The 21,794-nt window shown below is 33.5% G+C and overlaps 1 protein-coding gene across 1 annotated transcript in view; it reads right to left on the bottom strand.

The window, feature by feature from the left end:
• LOC133329721 (probable serine/threonine-protein kinase DDB_G0282963) overlaps window positions 1-21,794 on the bottom strand; it is a 150,579-nt gene that overhangs the window by 71,066 nt on the left and 57,719 nt on the right. The window lies entirely within an intron of this gene.

Raw genomic sequence — 21,794 nt, forward strand, 5'->3', positions numbered from 1 at the left:
TTAAAGAAGAATTTTTTCAACAAGCGTATAGGCGTGGATTTTTAAAGTAGATTTTTTCAACAATCGTAGAGGCGTGGATTTTTAAAGAAGATTTTTTAAACAATCGTAGAGGCGTGGATTTTTATAGAAGATTTTTTTTCAATAATTTTTGAGGCCTGGGTTTTCAAAGAAGATTTTTTCAACAATCGTTGAGGCGTGGATTTTTAAAGAAGATTTTTTCAAGAATTGTTGAGGCCTGGATTTCCAAAGAAGATTTTTTCAACAATCGTAGAGGCATGGATTTTTAAAGTAGATTTTTTCAACAATCGTAGAGGCGTGGATTTTTAAAGAAGATTTTTTTCAAGAATTTTTGGATTTTTTTCAAAGGCGTGGATTTTTAAAGAATATTTTTTCAAGGCCTATCAAAGGCGTGGATTTTTAAAGAAGATTTTTTCAAGAATTGTGGAGGCCTGGATTTGCAAAGAAGATTTTTTCAACAATCGTAGAGGCGTGGATTTTTAAAGAAGATTTTTTTCAACAAGCGGAGATGCGTGGATTTTTAAAGAAGATTTTTTTTAACAATTGTGGAGGCCTGGATTTCCAAAAAAGATTTTTTTCAAGAATTGTGGAGGCCAGGATTTTTAAAGTAGATTTTTTTCAACAATCGTAGAGGCGTGGATTTTTAAAGATTTTTTTTAACAATTGTGGAGGCCTGGATTTCCAAAAAAGATTTTTTCAACAATCGTAGAGGCGTGGATTTTTAAAGAAGATTTTTTTCAACAAGCGTAGATGCGTGGATTTTTAAAGGAGATTTTTTCAAGAATTGTGGAGGCCAGGTTTTTAAAGAAGATTTTTTTTCAACAATTGTGGAGGCCAGGATTTTTAAAGAAGATTTTTTTCAACAATCGTAGAGGCGTGGATTTTTAAAGTAGATTTTTTTCAACAAGCGTAGAGGCGTGAATTTTTAAAGTAGATTTTTTCAAAAATCATAGAGGCGTGGATTTTTAAAGAAGATTTTTTTCAAGAATTGTGGAGGCCTGGATTTTCAAAGACGATTTTTTCAACAATCGTAGAGGCGTGGATTTTTAAAGAAGATTTTTTTCAAGAATTTTGGAGGCCTGGGTTTTCAAAGAAGATTTTTTCAACAATCGTAGAGGCGTGGATTTTTAAAGAAGATTATTTTCAGCAATCGTAGAGGCGTCGATTTTTAAAGTAGATTTTTTTTTTTTTTCAATAATTGTGGAGGCCAAGAAGGATTTTTAAAGAAGATTTTTTCAAGAATTGTAGAATTTTCAAAGAAGATTTTTTTCAAGAAGTAGAGGCGTGAATTTTTAAAGAAGATTTTTTTCAACAATCGTAGAGGCGATTTTTAAAAGAATTTTTAAAGAAGATATTTTTTTTTTGGAGGCCTGGATTTTCAAAGAAGATTTTTTCAAGAATTGTAGAGGCCGTGATTTTCAAAGAAGAAGAATTTTTTCTACAATCGTAGAAGCGTGAATTTTTAAAGTAGATTTTTTTTTAACAATCGTAGATGCGTGGATTTTTAAAGAAGATTTTTTCAACAATCGTAGAGGCGTGGATTTTTAAAGAAGATTTTTTTTCAACAATCGTAGAGGCGTGGATTTTTAAAGAAGATTTTTTTCAACAATCGTAGAGGCGTGGATTTTTAAAGAAGATTTTTTTTCAACAATCGTAGAGGCGTGGATTTTTAAAGAAGATTTTTTTCAACAATCGTAGAGGCGTGGATTTTTAAAGAAGATTTTTTCAACAATCGTAGAGGCGTGGATCAAAAAATAATATTTTCCACAACCACTGATGCCTGGATTAAAAAAATGTTTTTCAACAACCATTGCGGTGAGGATTTTTAAGAATTATTTAAAAAAAATCAACAACCATATATGCATTAAAATTAAATAAAAATTCCAACAATTTCAACAACCAAAGAGGCGACGGTTTTTATAATAAATAAAAAAAAATTTTTTCAACAACCACAGAAGAGGGGATTTCGGAAGAAAATTAACATTTCAAATAGATCTGTGAAATTTTGCAAGTATATTGCTATTACTCCTCAGGGTAGCTTCCATATAACGGTACCGCCCAATATTCGGTATTTTGAAGCCTTTGGGCACGCTTCTTAATCTATCACTCCATATAAAATCCTCAAAACTCCATATTTTGAAGCTTTTCGCACGATTTTTAATGAAATCACTCGGTATAAAATCATCCAGTACTTGATATTTCGATTTTTTTGGGTACATTTTTCATTAGATGTGATTCTAATTTGATATTGGGGATTCGCATTGAACAGAAAAGTTTCCTAATAGTAATCAGCAGTATTGGTCCACTTTTTGGGGTAACCCTATATAATTCTTCATCTTAAATATCAGTATTTTGGGGAGTTTTGGCACGTGTTTCGGCCAAATTTCTTATTTTGGATTTGCAATTGAATCTCCCTACCCTAGCCTCTATATAATGATAACCCCATTATTCCTTTTATTGGGGGGTTTTTGAATACTCTTTTCAAATTAATTTGCTCTGTTTCTTAGGTTTTCCTAGCGAAAATTTTGCACAAGTAGTCACAACTTTTCCGCTTGAGCAACGCAGGACGGCCAATTTTGAGTGCCAATAGAAGAAGAGCTGCTATGCACCATCATACCTCTGTACTTTATGTGTAAATTTTCCAGGCTCCTACATGCTGTACCATATTTAGTACATTTTTTCATATTTTCCTCCAAAATGGTTGCAATATCTGGCTTTTTACAATCCCCAATTTTTTCCGCATATAAAACCCTTTACATTTTCAATTCCCAAAGAACACCATTCCTGCAAATTCATTCAATACAATTTCAACTTCTGAAATTGCAAGTTGATTTTTTATTGTATTATCCGAACATCTGCCTTTGATTTAAAATTTTTATATTGCGTAAGAAATAAAACAAAAACAACAACAAAAAAGAAGTACAAAAAAGTAAAACATTAAATGAATAGCACTTAAAAATATGATTCCGACAAATATGGAGAAGTATAAAAAAACATATATCTCTTAAAATCAAAATGCAGGCACATATGTGAATCCCCAACCAAAAAAACTTAAAACAACAAAAAATCCTACCAAATGCGGCTTAAGTAAAGCAGCGTAAAAAATGCAGCCTTATAAAGTAAAATGCAAAAAGCTGATGGCTGGCGTATAGAAAACACACACAAATATACACATTGGATATCAAAAATCATATGTAGTACAGAAATTTATGGAAGAAGTTTATACACGCTTGGCAATAGTGGATTGAACATGGATGGATTGCGAGGCTAGAGACCACTACAGACAACTGAGGTGGTGGCAGTGGAACCACGAACAACTATTTGAAACAACAAACAAAGTTTTTGAGTTTGAACTGGAAATGGAGAGTATTTTCTATCAGCCACCCAAATACACTACATGGGTTGTTGTTCCCCGCCGTCTCTGTTTTTTTTTCTATTTGCTGTTGATTTCTCGTTTATATATCTCGATTTACACTATTTTTTCCTCAAGGGCAGCACCATTGAAATTATGGATGATGGCTAGAAGAAAAACAAGAAATGACTACAACATTTTTTTTTCTTTTTTTGATGTTATTAAAATGACCCATATTCGCTGAGAGCACGAGTGCACAAATTGTGCCAAAAGAAGATGGAGAAAAAAAAATACAACGACGACGACCACCAGCACCACTACTATAGCAAATTGCAAGTAACGGAAACCAGGACAGTTATTATTTGTATATGTAAGCAAGTGTATGTGTATTCGTTGTAAAGGTCCTCTTATTTTTTTGTTCTTTTTCGTTGCCAACAAACGTACACTGAGTACACTTGGTGGTAAAATTCAATTCACTGAAGAGAATAACAAAACAGAGAAACAAAAAAAAGAACAGAACAGAACCAGCAAACTTTCCACCACCAACGGTTGCCAGCAGCCAATGTTCGTTCCATTACATCGAGTTGTTAGGAATAATCGGCACGTAAATGATTAAAAAGTTTTGTTTTCGTTGGCAAAAAAATGTTGAGGGAAAATATGTACAGAATTATCAATTTATCAAATGGTTTCATATTTTGTTACGATATATAAAAATATATATATGTATGTATTTATAGATAGTATACATATTTATGAATTTAAAATATGTTTTGGTGGTAGTTAGAATTTTACTTATTTATTACATAACTAGTATTATGAAATTTCTTTTGGGAAAAATTATTGTAATGACTGGTTTTATAGTATGGAACAATGTGTATAAAATTTAAATTTAAACAAAATAAAACCGATTTTATGGATGGAAATGTTTGCAATCAATAAATCACTGGAATGGGTACCAGAGGACTTTAAAATCAATTTTAATTTATTTTACATCAAAGTATTCAAAAATCTCTTTTAAAAATTGCGAGGAAAATTTCAACAAGTGAAAAATGTTAATCGGTGTTGCCGACTGATGTATATATCTGTTGGCCTAAGGTTTGCGGAGGTCTTCGGAATTACATACACATATTTTATTAGTCGCTTTATATAAGGAATACGTTTTTATCAGAGAGGTTTCGGATTTAATGTTGAACAAATCGGTTATTCAATTCGCTTCAAATTAAATTTACCAATTTATTTATTACTAGCGGGCCCGGCAAACGTTGTCTTGCATAGCAATATTACTGATGTATAATTCACATAACTATAGTCCAATATTAAGTTTGTTTTTTCTACCCTTCACTATTTGAGATAGTGCCCTGATATTTGCACATACATTGCTACTACTCCTAGGATATTTGGTATTGAAAATGTTCAAAATTAGTTCACTATTTAGGGCAGCACCCATATGAGAAATTTGAACGATGTTTTCAACAGAATTGGTTGTAATTGAGCAGAAAGTGTCCGTACCAAATATTATTACCGGCCATATAACGGTAGCAATAAACATTCCGTATTTTGAAGATCTTGGCCACGTTTTCCAACAGAATTAGTTTTAATTTAATATAGGGGATACTTATTGAGCAGAAAATCTCTCTACTTAAAATTATCAATTTTGGCCCAAGTATCCGGTTAATCCCTTAATATTCGGTGTTTGGCTGTAATTTTATATTTTGGATGATCATTGAGTAAAAAAGTTCCTAAAAAATTTTATATTTTCGATGATCAGTGAGTACAAAATCTCCTTACAAAGAATTATCAATATTGGTCCAACTTTCCGGATAGCACCCATATAATGGTATCCCCATAACTTCTCATGTGGTGTCAAATCTTCCTACCAAAAATTAATATATCTCCATTCCGATTGTAGTAGCTAAAATATGTCATTCCGGGATATTGGGGGTGAATAAACATCATCCCAGAAATTATGCACTATAGCTTAACGTTTTAAAAAGGTCCATAATTATTTCCCGTTCAATTTTCGGTATTTGAAGTTCTTACCCCGTTTTCCAACCTTAGTGTTATCGGTTGTTGGCATGTTCAATGCGAATTCGTAACATCGGACGGACGTTTCGGTATAACCTTCAAATTAGATATTTTGCTATTTTTCTAATATTGCTGTTTTTTAGTTGCTCTCTTTACATCTGAGCTTAATGATAGATTTTTGAAAAGAAAATATCTCGTATATTAGTATTCTCTGTGATACACATTTTTGGTAGCGGATATATGCGAGGTGTTCTGTCTATAGGTTCAAAGATATTGAAAAACGATTAGGCATATAACCACCTGATTTTATATTTCCCGTGGCATATCAACATTTCAGGTACTTTAAGGAACAAAATGTTCCTATTATTATTATTTTCAAACAAATTAATCTAGGGCATGGATCTTAGGATCTGAATACCCTGGATGGCCATGAACTCGATTCTGAATGTCTTCTGATTTTCCTTCCTTGCATTAGTCCAAAAATGTACGTGCATTCTGTGAAAAACGTGTGCATACAATGATCGCGTGTACATTCAATGATATACTTCTCAATGTTTGTATTTTCCCAAAAAATTGTCAATACAATGTCAATCCAATTTAAAAAAAAAATAATTTTGAAAATTTTCAATAATTGACAAATGAAAGCTTTGAGGAAAGATCCACCAACAATTTTACCCCAAAATATCTCAAAATAGCAACTACGACATGGTGCAATCAAAATAGCTCAAATCAAAATTCGTGGAAATGCAAATATGCGTCACAATATTTTTTTGCAAATTTTTTGCGGTTTTCGATTTTTTTTCACCTTTTAAACCTTCCCTGGAGCTCCACGAACATTTCAAGACTAAGATAAGAAAAATCCGTTCAGCCGTTCTCGAGTTTTAGCGAGACTAATGAACAGGAATTCATTTTTATATTTATAAGTTAGATTGACCATTTGTAGGGGAGCTACTAGAAGGAGAGGGCAGAAAGAAATCTAGGATTGACAAAGTTAATAGGTGATGCAATGTTGGATTCAAATCGTACATTCCTTTCGCCTAATATATACATTGAAAATTTTAATCCTTTGTGGGGGAGGTACAAAAGCGAGTAGACCGATTTGTCCCATATTCGGTTTTCATCCAGGCTTGGTAAAGATAATTGGTTGTGTAAAGTTTGGCTTAAATCGAATAGTCCGTTCACCTGATATTACAACTTTATTTTTCAGCAAAATTGTGGGAGGTACCAGAAGAAGTGGGCAAATGCGTCTCATTTTCGGAATTGTTCTAGGCTTGGTAAAGATAATAGGTTGTCCAAAGATGTTACAAAAACAAGTGGAAAAGCGTTCGGCCGGGCCGAACTTTGGATACCTTCCACCATAGATATACTAACAGGTACTTTAAAATAATATATAGGGAAAATACCAAAAATGTGATTATGGTTCTAAATATTGGTCTTAGACCCCATTTTCTTTGAACCAAATTTGTTTCAAAAATTTTTGAGTTCATCCAAACTTTGCTCATGTTATTATTTCTTATAAAATTAGTACAAGCTCGAACATGGGGAATATCGGCCGAGTCCTTCTGGTACCTCCCACACAGGGGCTAGGGCTAAATGCGGGTTACAGTTTTTATATATGAATATATATATATATATATATAAGGTTAATTATCGAACCTTATGTTCTAGTTTCTATCTGTCTTCTGCAGATGAACTGATTACAACAGAGTCTTAGAACCAAACCCAAACACGGAACAAATTATATAGCTCTTTTTATATAAACCAGTAAGGAAAGTTCAAAAGTCGGAGGGGCCGATTATATGATACCCTTCACAACCTTGGGTACCAATCGGAAATTTATGAGCAAAATATGTAAAAGATCTATATATAAATGGACACAGTGCGATATCCAAAATGTATCTAGACACAAAATCCAAAACCTAATTCAGTACTTTGTGCAAAATTTTGTCTTCAGCGGATAAACATCTATAGTATGGTGTACAATTTACATCAAATCGGAGGAAACTATATATGGGAGCTATATCTAAATCTGAAGAGATTTCAACAAAACTCCGCATACATAAATTTGCACTTACTTCAGTACGCTGTGCAAAGTTTGTGCCAATCGGCCTAAATTTGACTCTTCGGTGCTCCATTTACATAAAATCGGACGAAACTATATATGGGATCTATATCCAAATCTGAACCGATTCCAATAAAACTTGACATATATCAATCAGGGCCTAATTCAATATCCTTTGTAAAATTTTGTCTCAAAACTTGGCATGTATCAATCAAGATCTAATTCAGAACTCTGTGCAAAATTTTGTCTCAATGGGACAAATGTGTGCAGTATAGTGCTCCATTTACATAAAACCGGAAACTACTATGGGTGCGAAACTATATTTCCACAAAATGGCATGTATCAATCTAGCTAATTCAGAACTCTTTGCAAAATGTCTCGATGGGACAAATGTGGGCGCACCATTTACCCAAAATCTCCAATTTCATTTTCTCCAATTTCAATAGGGTTCGTCCTTGTGCCATATGCAAAATTTCATTCAAAGCGGATCATAAATGCGACCTGTACTTCTTTCACGAAAATACATGGACGGACGGACAGACGGCTCAGAAAGTGATAGCGCATATTTTCAAAAGCAACTATGAGTCTATCTCGATTCCTTTTGCCTGTTACAAACATATGCACAAAGACATAATACCCTGTACCACAGTGTGATGAAGGGTATAATTAGTAAGTGTTTTTATTGAAACAGTGACTGGGGCACATTATAAGCTTGATATGTTAACCTTCAACTTCCCGGGTCCATTCGATCATGCATGATTGGTCGTCGAAAAGGAGGTATTTTCATAAATACCAAAAAAACAACAAACCAAAATCGGAGTCATTCATACACTATACCATGGGACTGTCATTTCAGGAATCTTAATATTGTCTATAAAACGGAAATACCAAATTGTCGACGGAAAAATTTGGCATAATATTAACCTTCCGTAAATGTGTGGACTTATATTGAAAATGTTCTGTGAAAAAAATTGGCAATTTCGACCGGGCGGAGCTTCCATACCCTCCACCATGAGGTGGCCATTCAAAATACCTAAAATCTATCTGTATGGTTCTGTGGCCCTTTTATGGGGGTCTTGTGAAAAGGTTACTTCAAGAACACGAAATGCCAAGATACAAACACTTCGGTTGGTAAATTCGCTTATGGCCGATATTTACGATGGCCTCCATAATATAATAACGAAATATTGGTCCTAGAGGCACCAGTTTTTTAAAAGAATAATTCAGTTATATTTTGGAGATGGAGCAAAAAATTATTTTTGACTGTTTTCCTTCATGATAATCGGTCAATATTTAAAGGCTCGAATGGACCCAGACTTTTGAGTAAAACACGAAAAAAATGCATTCAATGGCGGATGTGTTTACTATGGAAGAACATAGATCGCATAAGTTGCAGGATATCCAAGAGGAGAAGTTGAGCTTTAAATTGATGCCAATTATATTGATGTATATACTCGGACAGGCGTGTTATTCGTAAATATAGAAAGAAATGTCCCACTGATTGCTTTCAAAATTTACGGTTTAAGTTGGCTTCGATGAAAAATCAGGAGCTGGATAAAGCCCCAATGTTTATTATCTTTACTAGTTTTAAAAATCGTAATGCTCACATTAAATCATATACTCATTTCTACCTTGACATCATAATCTATTCTCGGATTCTCTGATGTTCAAAATGCACTTATATATTCGAAAAGCTTCCAAACATAATAAAAATATTATTTTAACAAATAAAATATTCAATACATTTGGTGTAACCATAATAGAAAATAACCAAGTGCAAAACATCCAAATCTTCTTTTGATTTGGTAATCATCCAACTCGGTCACACCTGCTGACCATAGCAAATCGTGCTTTTTTTATATATCTACTGAAAGAGATTACAAACATATATGAATTTTAGATTTAAAGATTTGTTTTAATATTTTGCCGAAACAAGTAATCTTATGGTTGTTGTTGTTGTTGTTCTGAAGGTAGTTGTTGACATTCGTGTTTGTTTTCCGTTTTTGTTGTTACTTGAGTTTAAGAGAAAAAAAACATACGAACAACGGAAAAAGGGGAAACAAGAGCCCGACAATGTTAACATTTTACATACAAGAGGATCATCTGTATTGTTCCTAGTTTTTTCCCCCTTAATATTTAATGTTAAACAAAACAAATTCAGTTTTTTTTACACATGACCTCAGGAGCACTACTAACTGTCTAAGTATTAAGGACAAATCGTAGGACTGGGTGACGTCGTAAATATGTATACATCTTAAGGCATTATCACAGGCTATACAAATTTGGACAGACCCGTATTTGGTGTGGGCACAGTCATTATGTACTTGGAGGATATATATAATACATAAACTGTCTCCTAAAATTCACTCGACATATACAATCTAGAAGTAGATAGTAACGGATTTTGAAATTTTGTATTCGATTCTACAAAAAACCATGACCAAAAAAACCTTACGGACAAAAAAACCTTACAATCCCCATACAATATCTATGTAAATCACAATTTGTATATAAACAAACAAACAAAAACTACAAAAACAACAATGGAAAAAAATACAAGTGCAAGTAAACAGCAATGACAGCTACAACTGCAACAATGGTTCAAGTTTAAGCTCTAGAGACATTATTCTGATTGCCGTCTTATTTCTATGAAAATGGTTATATAGCCGTTTATTTGGGTGAGTGTGTATATGTGTGTGTGTACCTTTAAACACTATGGCTAAAGGCATGTTTTAACACGTTTCCATCATGTTCGCAGCTTTCTGCATTTTTTTGTTCCTTTTCGTTTCATTTTGTTGTTCGTGCCTTGCCCGTTTGCCAACATTCATATTCATATTTTATGTTCATCATTGTCGTGTTCTTTAACATTTTAATCATGGCATGACAGGCAGGCAACCGACAGCAAGCAAAAGCTATACAGTTAGTTTGTCAGTCAGTCAGAGAGTATGGCCGCCCGACCATTCGTCAGTCATTCAGTCAGCCAGGCTGGCAGGAAAATCATGACATTTGTGACAAAATGCAAGTGGTGTAGATTTAAGGCATTAAAAGAAAATATTCAACAGAAATCACCCTACGCTAGATAATGTATAATTTTGGTTGTTTTATTAGTGAAATGCGGAAGAGATACGGCTAGCATAACATTGACTTTTTCAGGAGAACATAAAATATCGATAGCTTTCTTGGAGGAAGTGGGGTGGAATCTAAAAATTTAGTAAAATGTTTCTTGAGAAAATGATCACGAGTTTGTAGATCGTGGAAAAAATATTTTTATAAAATTGCACGCCTTTGTAGAATCTTAAAAATATTAACAAAATCCGCGCCTTTCTAGTCCTTGAGAAAAGTAACTTAAAAACCAGTGAGCGGAGCAGTATAGTCGAACTGGGCCGACCATATGATACCCTACACAACTTCTAACTTTGTGTGGTTTTATATTCTGAATTTAGGCAAAATTTCTCGATATTTGCCCGAATAGATGTGAACAAATACTACTAATATTTAGTACAGCTCTTCTGATTACTTGTCCAGATTCGGCTTTCAATTGTGGTCTACAGGTCGACTCGAAAAAAAAACACAAAAAAAAACAGTAAAGAAAGTAGTAAAGTCGGGCTGGGCCGACTATATGATACCCTTCACCACTTTTCATATTCACATTTTTTTAATTCCATTAAAAACAATTGTTTTGATTTGATGAACGGACTAACATCACTCCATATACACGCTTTTCTGCATCCTATGCTAAATTTCAATGGGACAAATTTGGGTAAATCGATTTATAGCATAGCAATTCAGTACGCTATACAAATGTCGTGCAAATCAAAAGAAATGTAGCGGCTTTGGTACACCTTTTACACAAAATCGGACGAGAATATATATGTGAGCTATATCCAAATCTGAACCGATTTCCACGGAACTTGGCAGACATGACTCCAGACACAATTCAGAACGCTGTGCCAAATTTCGTGCAAATAGAATGATATATAGGGTCTTGGGTGCACCATTTACATTAAATCGGACGAAAATATATATGGGAGCTATATCTAAATCTGAACCGATTTTCACGAAATTTAGCAGACATTATTCTATACTCAATTCAGTAAGTTATGCCAAATTTCATGGAAATCGAAATATATATAGGGACTTTGGTGCACGATTTACCTTAAATCGGACGAAAATATATATGGGAGCTATATCTAAATCTGAACCGATTTTCACGAAACTTAGCACACATCATTCTAGTGCGAAAATATATATGGGAGTTATATTCTAGATTTTACGAAACTTAGCACACATCCAAATTTACGCTGCAAATCGAAAGATATTTAGGGATTTTGTTACACCATTCACCTTAAATCGGACGAAAAAATATATGGGAGCTATATCTAAACCTGAACCGATTTTTCCCAATTTCATTAGGGTTCGTCCTTGGGCCAAATAAATGAGTTGTGCAAAATTTCATCCAATTCGGATCATAAAAGCGACCTGTACTTTGTTTACAATTTAACATGGACAGACGGACGGACAGACGGACATGTATAAATCGGCTTAGAAAGTGATTCTATGCATATTCTCAAAAGGAACCATGTGTCTAACTCGTTTCTTTTGCCTGTTACAAACATATGCACAAAGACATAATACCGTGTGTGGTATAAAAATTTTCGGTCCACTTCATCCCAATAATGTTATCGAAAATTATAGGCGATGTCCTTGACCATTTCGCGGCTTTACAAACTCTTGGGGCTGCACAAAGCTATAATACCCTGACAACATAGTTGTGTAGGGTATAAAAATACGCCTTTTCTAGTCTCTGAAAAAAGTACTTTTTTTTAAACCACGTCCTTGAGAAAAATATTTTTTTTTAAAAACCACGTCCTTGAGAAAAATAATTTTTAAAAAACCACACCTTTTGTAGTCCCTTAGAAGAATATTTAAAAAAACACGCGTTTATCCTTTAGGATATTTTAATCCTCAATATAACCAGTATTTTCTGACCAAAATTGGAAATTAAAAATTATTTATAAAAGTATAAGGACCTTTAATGCCGACCACTTTCCTTCTTGCATTAAATACGACAAACTGCATAACAATGCATAAACAGTTGTACGAAAAATACATACACTCACCGCCGGTACCCCTCGCATTGGACACACAATGTTATATAAACGCAAGAAGAAATGCATAAGACCCATGGCAAAATAAAAAAAAAACAAAACACCAACACATAGACACCAAAAAAATGAAAAAGGAAGAACAGCAAGAAGGAGGAGGACTTGAAAGTGAAGTGCATGTAAACAGAAATATTTAGCCTTTCGCTTTTGTGCAAGCGACGTTTAAAGTGGAGCTCTTTTGTTGCAAAAGAAAAGTGTTCCAAACAATAGCAGACCTCAACAACAAGACCTCCACAATTCTAAAAAAAAACTGGCGCCCCATCGTCATCATCAGCACCATAGCCGTAGCCATCACTCAATTGTGTAGGCCATACATACATATATGTATGTACTTGGATATAAAAACAAACACTTTCACACCTCTGACATAGAATTTAAGGACACTTTTTGGTCGCTGTTTTAGTGTCTGTTTAAAACATGAGTCGGAATAGAAGATATGACCATTAATGGGTGTGTGTATGTGTGTTGAGTGTGTATGGGTGTGTGTGTGTTCCTGCGTATGAGTGTCCTTATCATGTTAGCCTAAACACACAAAGTTTTTCAGGTGTTGGAATTGTCATAAGTGTTTGTGCTCTCTGTCTTTAATCTTATCTTATGACCATAACTATAAGTTAGGGGTGGATCAGGGGTTTAAGACAGTCGCTTGAGGAAGTTTTTAATTGTCTTTTAAACGTTTCATGACTACATAATCGACTAGTTGCAAAAATAAAGTTTATGTTTTTAGAAAGTAGTTTACTATGCCACATTAAATGATTCTTGACATGAAGGCGGGTGGTTGGGTATGGATTTAATGATTTAACCGTAATAGTTTATGGGTTAATTAGGGTCGGCGAGAGTATAGTTTATAGATAGTCTGAAATATTTTTTGAAGTGGTTTATTTGAAAGTTTAAGAATATAGGGAGTGATGTTCGCATGTGTAAGAAAGTAATGAATGAATATCAATTTTATCAGGCATAAGGGTTTAACAGCCATTAAAGATTGAAGAAGTTTTTGTTAGGCATCACAGGAAAATAATATGTGGCTGTGGCACAAATCAAAAATCAATGGTTGGAAAATATATCCTGTTGAAAATAAGGATATTGGTATAGGATAAGGAACAGCTGAAGCTGTGCGTTTTAATAAAGTGGGAATGAGAACACTACTAAGCATTCTAATCAAAAGTCAATGGTTGGAAAATATATCCTGTTGAAAATTAGGATATTGGTACAGTGGTAAGTGGGAAAGAACACAATTCTTAGCATTACAATCATGTGTCATGTGGGACAATTTAAAAATTAAACATATATTTTTAAATCCACATCTTAGAAAAATATAATGTTTTTAAATTCGCGGCTTCTGTAGTCCCTCAGAAAAAATATATTTATTTGAAATTTCATGCCTTCTTCTTCTCAGATTATAGTCCTTGAGAACAATACTTTTGAATCCTCACCCTTTATAAAATATATTTTTGAATCAACAATTTTTTATCATCGAAAAACCTATTTAATAAAATTCAGACTTTTTATAGTTCTCGAGAAAAAAAATTTCATTAAAAATTCTGGCCTAATTTTTCAAAACCCTCGCCTCTTTTAGCCATTGAGAAAAATATTCTTGAAAAATCCACGCCTTTTACAATCCTGGAGGAAATGTATTTACAAAAATACACCCCTTTTTAACTTTGAATTTTTTTAATCCACGCTCCTTGAGAACAAAATTTTTTTGAATCCTCACCCTTTATAAAATATAGTTTTAATCAAAAATTTTTTTATCATGGAAAAAACTATTTAAATAAAATGCAGACTTTTTATGGTTCTTGAGAAAAAAATTCATTACAAATTCTGGCTTAATTTTTCAAAATCCTAGCATTCTGTTAGTTATTGAAAAAATATTGTTGAAAAATGTATTTTAAAATCCTGGAGGAGATGTATACACGCCTTTTTTAAACTTTGAATTTTAATCCACGCTACTTGAGATGATTTTTAATCTCCAAATTTTATAACACAAAAAATTATTTTCATAGTCCACGAGAAAAATATTTTTTTTTTAAATCCACACCTTATAGTCCATGAGAAAAATATTTTTTTTGAAATTCTCGCTTTTTATCCATGTCATTTATAGTCCTTGAGAAAAATATGTTTTTCAAACACATGCTCTTTATAGTCCTTGATTTTTTTAATCCGCTCTCTTATAGTAGATAATTAGTTTTTAAATGCATGCTTTTCATAATCCTTGAAAAAAACATTGTTTTCAAACTCCCACATCCGTTTATAGTCCATACAACAATATATTGGTATTAATTTAGAAAAATAGGTTTTGAAAATCATCGACTTTTATATAAAAAATGTTTTAAAATCTATGCCCTTTAGGGGTAAATATATACGTTACAGAATAAAATTTTTGTCATTTTTCACACAGAAGTCAGGGTATTATAGCATTTGTGCAGCTAAAGTATTGTAACGCCGATCTTTATGAAAACAGGCATGCTTATTCTTTGGCCCGATCTCTTTCTCCATGGAAAATTTCACGATGTTCGGGCCATTATTGCGGCCTCTGGAGCGACCAGATAAACCGACAAAAATTTAGTATTTGGTCTATTTCATCCCCTAAATATTAACCGATCTTTCCCAAAAACAATAGGGGTCTTAATTGGCCAGAACCCAATCTACATGCAAAATTTCGTGCAGATTGGTTCATAACTGTGGCCTGTATCGTGTTTACAAATTATAATGGACAGAAGTCGACTGTAAAAAAGTTGTAAACGTCGAAAACGTCATATACCTGTATAAAATGTAATAAATGTAGTAAACGTCATTTATTTCAATATTATCAGTATATACAGCTTTTTTCAAGAATATATATTATTTTTACATATATCTGACAATTTCTTACTAGAACTGATAAAAATTTCTATTTTTTTTTTTTTTTTTTGAGAAGAAAATATTAAAACTTTTTATTAATTTGAGTAAAGCATGCGTACTTTCCAAATTGATTAATGGAAATAGCTATTTTGTCAAAAACCTAATGGATTTCACAACACAACCCACTGAGAGGGGAATCTGGACAAGTAATTAAAAGGGCTGAATATTAGTAATACTTGGAAAATATGTCAGTATATGGCAGCACCTCTGCCTCTAATCGGGCAAGAGGGTGCAAATATCACGAAATATTGACCAGGCTCGAAATAAACATCCGCAGAAAGTTAATGTTCCGTGGTAGTTGTGTACTGGATTAAATATGATCTTTTAAATTGTAATAAATTGTGAAAGATTATTTTGAAATCGAAATATGTGGGGGCTACTTTACCTGTCCCACGAATTAACCCTACCGAAAATGATTATTCAAAAATCGGTTTTTTCTGTTCTTGTTTTTTGGTTTCGATTATTCATTTGACTTTTTTATTAGTTACCAATGCCACTTCTTCTTAAACCTGTGTGAAGAACTATAACAACAACAGCAGCAACTACGTGTTTCTGCATCCTAATTCGTCTAATGTGAATGGCAAACAATAGGTTCAAATGCCCCTTAGCTGTCTTTCATCAACTTAAGTGTGTGTGTGTGAGTGTGTTTTCTATGAATATTCATGTAAGTGTCACATAGTCAGCCATAACAGCTATGATTACCACTGTGTGTTGTGTACCCTATGTGCCACAAAAAAAGTGAATACGTAACAACAACAACAAAAACGAAGCATTCCATACCACTTTTTTTTGTTGCTGGCTGTGTAGGAAATGTTTTTCGAAGGAGTCATTGCAGATTCTCTAGGGTTTAGCTTCCACTAGAATAGAGAATACAGAACAGTGAAACAAAACAAATATGTTTGTGTGTGTGTGAAAGGTCCGCTGTTTCATATGCACATTCATGTAAAATTCATTCACCTTGTCGCATTTTAAAGGACTTCTTGTTCACGTGACTGGTTAGGGTGTGTTAGTGGGTGTGTTTGCGTATATGGCAGCCGCAATCCGCCAACGGTTATAAATCAATCTCTTGCAATTATCATATAATGGTAGGGTGTGCAATGCATAGTAGAATATCGTAGATTTCTCGCAAGAAAATTGAGTAATTTATTCTCCATTATTTAAAATTTTATTTAAAATATTATGCCTTCTACAGTCCTTTGGGAAAACATTTTTTTAAATCCACTCAGAGTATAGTCCTTGAGAACAATATATTTTTGAATTCTCACCCTTTATAGTCCTATATAACATATACTTTTTAATCAACAATTTGTTAATTTAAAAATTCTGGCCTAATTTTTCAAAACCCTCGCCTCTTTTAGCCATTGAGAAAAATATTCTTGAAAAGTCCACGCCTTTTATAATCCTGGAGGAAATGTATTTACAAAAATGGCGCTATATTTTCGTTCTCTAGTGTGGTAATGGGTTACTAAATAATATATGAATACATATGTACCTGTAAATATTTAAACGTAACTCCCACATAAGAGTGCCTACAACCATACAATTGGTATCAGATTAAATGTCAACCACTCCTCTTTGATATACTATCAACTTTTCGGTCTATGTCCTTCAGGGGTAAATCTATACGCTATAGAATACAAAATTTGTAATTTTTCACACAAAAGTCAGGGTCGACTTGATCCGCTAAATATTGTCCGATCTTCATCAAAGAACAGGCATGCTTATTCTTTGGCTCGATACCCTTCGACATGTAAAATTTCGCAATATTTGGACCATAATTGCGGCGTCTGGAGCGACCAGAAAAAACGACAAAAATAAAGATTTTGGTCCATTTCATCCCCTAAATATTAACCGATCTTTACCAAAAACAATAGGGGTCTTCATTGGCCAGAATCCTTGCACATGCACAATTTCGAAAAGATTGGTCCATAACTGTGACCTGTATCGTGTTTACAAATTGTAATGGACAGACGGACGGACACACATGTCTAGATCGACTCAACTAGTCGAGATATAATGATCGGTATACTTAAAGGTGGGTCTAGGACCAATATTTTGCGGCGTTACAAACATTTGGGGCTACACAAAGGTATAATATCCTGACAACATAGTTGTGTAGGGTATAAAAATGTATGCCACATGGAAACATATTTTTTTCAAAATTAATGTCTTAGGAAAATGTTCTAGGTAGCCCTTCAATTTTTTTAATCCACGCTTAGAGATTGTCCTCTAAAAATATTTTTTAAAAATCCACTCTTAAAGATAGTCCTCTAAAAATATTTTTTTAAAAATCCACGCTTAAAGATAGTCCTCCAAAAAATATTTTTAAACATCCACTCTTAGGATAGACCTTAAAAAAGCATTTTTTAAATCCAATATTATGTGTAGACCTCCACGCCACAAAATCCATGCTTATAGGACCTTAACAATATATATATATATATACCTTCAAGCAATATTTTTTTTAGTCCACGCTTATAGATAGTCTTGGTTTTTTTCTTTTTTCAAGCTTTTAGATATTCTTTCAAAAACATTTTTTAAACAATTTCAAAAAATTTTTAAGGGTGTCCCTTCAAAAAATGCTGATCGATAAAATTTCCAAAAATTTAAAAAAAAAATCCTTGCTTGTGGATAACTTCCATAGACTTCTGATATAAATCCTATAGACTTCTCTTAACAGAAACCCTACCTGGCGATAAAATTGACATACGATTAATAAAACAACTAAAATTTCTTCTCACATAGTACAAAAACCTCCTACTCCCCTTCAACATATCCTTTATACCTCCTCTCCGCTACCACATGACAGATGTTTCCCACACCTATAGGAGTTACATAAAGACCACAACAGTAGTTCTTGTGGATAAATATTTTTGCTCTTCTTTTTCTTCATCGTTAACAAGATTTTGTTTGTTTTCTTTCATGCGCTTCACAACGAAATGTGTCTGACAAATATTGAAATAAGGCTAAAAGAGAATTCACTCATGGATCGGAATAAAAACGAAATGCAAAATCACATTCAGAAACAGAGCGAGAACGAGCAAAAATAAAGAAGAAGAAAAAAGAACACAAACAACGAATGGCTTGCGTAATCGTATGCAAATATTAATGACAATCACTGGATTCGTATGAAATGAAACAACTGCCACATACATCCATACACACTGACACACACGCACATGCATCCAATATATAGTCATGCAATGCAGTGTATCCTGTCAGTGTATTCATAGAGTTTTTTTCATTCGATTCATTTCGTATCGTTTTCATTTGGATTTGGTTTCTTGTTGTTGGTGGTGCTGTTTTTTATTTCTTCTTCTTATTCTACTACTATTTGTTTTTCCTTTTGCTGCTGACAACATATCATACATTGGCATATTGTTTACATAATATGTTGTTTTGTCCAAGATATACGTGGGCACACATACATATATGTATGTTTGTGTATCAGTCATATAATGCACTCTATTGAATGGTGAAAATACCAGAGTAGTTTATCTATAGGAGGGGAAATGTGCAAAAAATTAAAAAGAAACTTCTAGATGGTCACTTCTATAAAAAAAACCTGTAGAACGCATTGCATATGTATAAGAAAGGTGAAAGGTCTTTTAGCTATAGATAAGCTGTATAAGTCCATCTAGCTCTAGAGGACCTACAAAAGTTCTTCTAGATGTGAAACACTAGCAAAAGGCTTACAAGTTTTAGAATATATATTTTTGATCGTCCAAAAATGTTATTATAAAAATTATCGCCCAAAAATGTGTTATAAGAATTCTTATACATTCTAATTATAGAAGAAGTAGTCTAGTTATATAAGATCTGTAGATCTGAGTTTCGAACAATTTGACAATCACTGAAAACTTGGATCGACTCGTTTGGTGAAAAAAAATATTATTATATGTAACGTCTGCAAAAGATATTTCTACTCAATTTAGAACGATACGCCAAATTTGATGAAATCGAAAGATATATAGGGATTTTGGTGCAACATTTACATTAAATCGGACGAAAATATATATGTGAGCTATATAAAAATCTGAACTTATTTTCGGGTTCATCATCATTCTAGACTTAATATAGTGCGCCATGCCAAATTTCGTGAAAATCGAAAGATATATAGGGGCTTACCATTTACATAAAATGGGACGAAAATATATATGGGAGGTATATCTAAATAAATAAATAAATAAGTTAACATAACACACATCATTCTGCACCTAATTCAGTAATCTAAGCCAAATTTCGTGTAAATCGAAAGATATATAGGCATATATTCAGACAAAACTATATAGGAGCTATAACTAAATCTGAACCGATTTTCATGAAACTTAACATATGTAATTCTAGACTCAATTCAGGGTGCTATACAAATTTCGTGCAAATCGAAAGATATATAGGGACTTTGGTGCCCATTTACCTTTAATCGGACGAAAATATATATGTGAGCTATATCAACATCTAACCCGATTGATCCATTATTGTCGTCCTCATAAAATGTCTTCATTTACAAATGTCTTGGAGGGGTCTGAATCAGAGTGGAGAAGTGCTTCGAGCTCGAGTCTGTCGGTGGAGAAAAAATGTAGCGTTTATACAGGTTTATCAATTTCGTGGTTTCAGAGTATGGGACAGGAATTCGACATCTGTCCAACCATTTTTTTCTTTTCAGTTGAAAGTCTGACAATAACGAAAATGAATCGCTTCATTGTAACACAAAGCATACAAATTATAAGGGGGCCCAGAAGGAGTGGACCGATAGGTCCCATATTTGGTCTTGATCTAGTCAAGGAAAAAAATATTATGATGAACAAAGTTTGGATCAAATCGGATATTGCATTAGCTTGGAATTTAATTAACAACTTTTCAAAATATTGACACTTTGTAGGGTAGTAACAGAAGGAACACCCTTATATATCCCACCTCCCAACAATTTAAATGCTTGTATATGGCTTGTATGCAAATATCGGTAAGTCCGTTCGCATGATATTATACAATAAATCTTCAGCAAAATTTTGAGCATTTTTTGTGGGAGGTACCAGAAGGAGTGGACCGATATTCTCCATCTTTCGAACTCCATCTATGTTTGGAAGACACTTTACGATGTGTAAAGTTTGGTTACTCCCTTATAGAGTTGTCGTGCGCACCAGCCAGACAGACATACAGACAGATGCACGGAAATTTGTAAATCGACTCTAAATAGTCTGAAACGGATTTGGTCCAAAGAAAATTGGGTCTAAAACCAATATTTCGATAAGGAAAATTTTTGTCGTATCATTTGCCATAAGCCTGAGGGTATAGGAATGGCGATTCCTTCACAGATATATATCGTGTTTTAAGAGACATTATAGTTAACTATATCGTCCAAATACGCTAGCAAGGCTCCAATATGTGTATTCCTGGTCGTTCTCAGGAATTACATCTAGATCGATTCAGATCTACACTTACATCAATATAAAGTCCAGCTCACGCCAAAACTGAAGCCAGCTGACAAGGACAATTATGTTTTAACATATCGTCCAACTACGCGAGCACGACCCGAATATGCCGATTTTTCGAATAAATTTTTCGTCATGTCGATATCGACACACATCTGTTTATACCCTTCACCACACTGTGGTACAGGGTATTATGTCTTTGTGCATATGTTTGTAACAGACAAAATAACTTTCTGAGATAGACCCATGGTTCCTTTTGTATTTTTGTGAATATGCATACAATAACTTTCTATCCGATTTGGATGAAATTATGCATGTCCGTTGTCTGTCCGTCCATGTATTTTTTGTGAACAAAGTACAGGTCGCATTTAGGATCCGATTTGGATGAAATTTGGAAAAAGTCATCTTTCGATTTGTGAAAAGGACGAACCCTATTGAAATATGTGTGCTAAAAAATCGGTTCAGATTTAGATATAGCTTCCATATATATTTTCGTCCGATTTAAGGTAAATGGGGCACAAAAGTCCCTACATATATCGATTTGCATGAAATTTGCTGAATTAGATGCAGAAATGTGTGGGAAAATCGGTTTAGATTTAGATGTAGCTCCCATATATATTTTCGTCCGATTTAAGGTAAATGATGCACCAAAGTCCATATATATCTTTCGATTTGCCCGAAATTTGGCATAGGGTACTGAATTGGGTCCAGAATGATGTGTGCTAAGTTTCGTGAAATCGATACAGATTTAGATATAGCTCCCATATATATTTTCCTCCAAAGTCCCTATATATCTTCCAATTTCCAAGAATGATGTGTGCTGAGTTTCGGTAAAATCGGTT

The sequence above is a fragment of the Musca vetustissima genome, unplaced genomic scaffold, assembly GCF_032173495.1.
Source record: "Musca vetustissima isolate MV318-11 ecotype Yass unplaced genomic scaffold, APGP_CSIRO_Mvet_v1 utg1892, whole genome shotgun sequence".
Lineage (NCBI taxonomy): Eukaryota > Metazoa > Arthropoda > Insecta > Diptera > Muscidae > Musca > Musca vetustissima.